This window comes from Polyodon spathula, chromosome 2, assembly GCF_017654505.1.
Source record: "Polyodon spathula isolate WHYD16114869_AA chromosome 2, ASM1765450v1, whole genome shotgun sequence".
In the NCBI taxonomy this organism is placed as follows: domain Eukaryota; kingdom Metazoa; phylum Chordata; class Actinopteri; order Acipenseriformes; family Polyodontidae; genus Polyodon; species Polyodon spathula.
The window spans coordinates 10,812,947-10,815,511 of NC_054535.1; the positions used below are offsets into that span (position 1 = coordinate 10,812,947).

General features: G+C 32.0%; 1 long non-coding RNA gene across 1 annotated transcript; it reads left to right on the forward strand.

The window, feature by feature from the left end:
* The first annotated feature begins 252 nt into the window (after positions 1–252).
* On the forward strand, positions 253–1,552 carry LOC121327546. The gene is made up of 3 exons (XR_005951576.1): positions 253–442; positions 766–815; positions 1,511–1,552. It is a non-coding gene; the product is annotated as an uncharacterized LOC121327546 (long non-coding RNA).
* The last annotated feature ends 1,013 nt before the right edge of the window (positions 1,553–2,565 follow it).

Sequence of the window (2,565 nt, forward strand, 5' to 3'; positions counted from 1 at the left end):
CATATGCTTTACAGTTATCCATTATTGATGTTGCATTTTTTTGCAAAAAAATCAGGCAGGTTAGTTATACACGATCTCCCTTTCCTAAAACCGTGCTGACTGTCTCCCAGAATACTGTTACCATATAGGTAATTTTCCATTTTGGATCTTATTATAGTTTCCATATAATAGAAGTTAGGCTTATTGGTCTGTAGTTACCTGGTTCAGTTTTGTCTCCCTTTTTGTGGATTGGCATTACGTTTGCAATGTCAGTCTCACTTCTCTAAGGATAGATCATTACTGGAGCAAAGTGGGGTCCTCAGCTCAAATAACAAAATCTATTGTGAAACAGTATACAAGTCTGTGGGTGTACGCTGACTGACATGTCATTTTACACCAGAAATAGCAGGGGTGTACAGCAAATGAGTGGTGTGGAACACAACGCAGACCTGCCAAACAACAGGTGAGACCGATTTTACATTTTTCTACAAACTATCAAGACATGTGCATACTAAACTTTCACTGAAATTATTCACATGCCTACATTGGTGCACTGTCATTTATGGTTTATATTGCGGTCGTTTTCTTTGGACCCAGGTAAGGATTGTGTTTTTAAAACCCACTTTCCATTAATTTAATCCAGTCTGTTGTCCACTAAGGTTTTTCAGCTGTTTTAGAGAGAGTTTATTTGCAATCGTCTGATTTTTGTAAATAGGTCACAGTCTTTACAAGATCATCACTCATTTCTACCAAGTATCTAATACAGATATCCTTTGTATGCTACAGATTCTGCCCACAACTTCATTTATCTGCAAGGGAATTGCAGTATAGTAGAGGTAAGTACTGTATTACTGGAAACGTATGTAGATGTTTAATCAGGTACCATGCAGGCAAACTAAAGATACTTGGTGCATTGAGTACAGTAGCAGTATATTAGACCAGTTTCTTAAATTGCACTATTGTAATTGATATAGCTATGGCTACACATATCAAATGTATATCACCTCTTGCCAGGTTATTACAAACAGACTTGTAATGCTATAGCACTGTTATATAGTCTATTTCTATTTTTAATCCTATATCACATTTAATACACATTCTAAAAAGCAATCTTATGTGCTGTACCGTGTAGCTGCACTATCGTGCACTGTTAATAAAATAAAAGCATTAGCAGACTAATTCTAATGAATTTATTTACGCTGTGTTTTAACATTAAGTGTTTTAAGTGTAGTATATCTAAACAGTTTTTACCACACAGATTACATGTGTTAATTGCAGTAGAGTTGATGGATTTGAGCAGTTTAAGGTGGATTAAAAATGAATTGAAGCTGAACCAATACAAATCTAATTTAAATAATAATAATAATAATAATAATAATAATAATAATAATAATAATAATAATAATAATAATAATAATAATTGAAAATTGTTTCAATTATATCAAACAAGTGCATAATTATCAATAAGAAAACAATTCCAACTAAAATGTGAATTGGGATGAAGTTGATGGATTCCTATTGTATTTTTCAGAACCAAGAGCAGTCAACAGTTATGAACCTTTATTAAAAATGGTAAGGACTTTAAAAGCCAATCTGGACCAGTTATAGTTATAAACCAATTAAAGTAAGTGTATATTTTAAATCATTTGTAAGCATTTCTATACCTATAATAGTAAATGTTACAATTAATGCAATAGCATTTGTTGAAGGCAATAAAATGAGATCAAGAATAATAAAAATCTGTAGCAAAAGCAAAATAGAAGCATACTAAAACCATGTTAAAAATCTTAACCATATTAATTCACAGATGTTTCATACCACTGTTAACTCTACACTCAGAGAGAACTGGAAAAAGCAAAACTATTGTGCAAATTTAAACTTTGGTATAAGGGTTACAGTATAATGTTTCACATAATTTGTAGGCAATCAATAGGTCTTTATTATAATGATGTAAAAAGTGTAAACCCACACTTGATCTCATTCTGCATTAGTTGTATTGTTTTCAGTGATGTTAATGAGGAGGTTTGATGAGCCACCTCTTGGGGAAGATATAATCAGGATTCTTAATATTAAACAGTAGAAGCAACAATTAACTGATTATTGATCTTTTTTATTTTTTGCAAACCTCAATTAAGCAATCATCGATCAATTAGTTTTACATTACAGTATATATTATATTACTAGTTCATGCATGTTTTCAGTTTTATTTTCAGGCTTTGGGTGAAGAGTCCACATTTTGTACTTTGAGTAGAAATGTTTTGTCAATGCACATATTTTATTACTGAGTGTAAAATATACACAGGCATATTTTCAGATGTATCTGTCTACACATTGTTTTTGCTTCTTGTGTTTGAATAATAAAGTGCATTGATTATTGTAGATTATCACAGTACCTGTTTGATATTCAAGGAGGACACTGGTTGCTCTATTAAACAGCGGTGCTAACATTTAGATTCACTGCTGTTTAGATGTTGACCCCAATATGGTAAATCCAAATAAACACACGTCCACTACATGAATTGTTGTCTGTCCACTTTCCCTCTAAGAAGTTACTAATTAGGCCCCAATTCATAATTTCTAGGAATA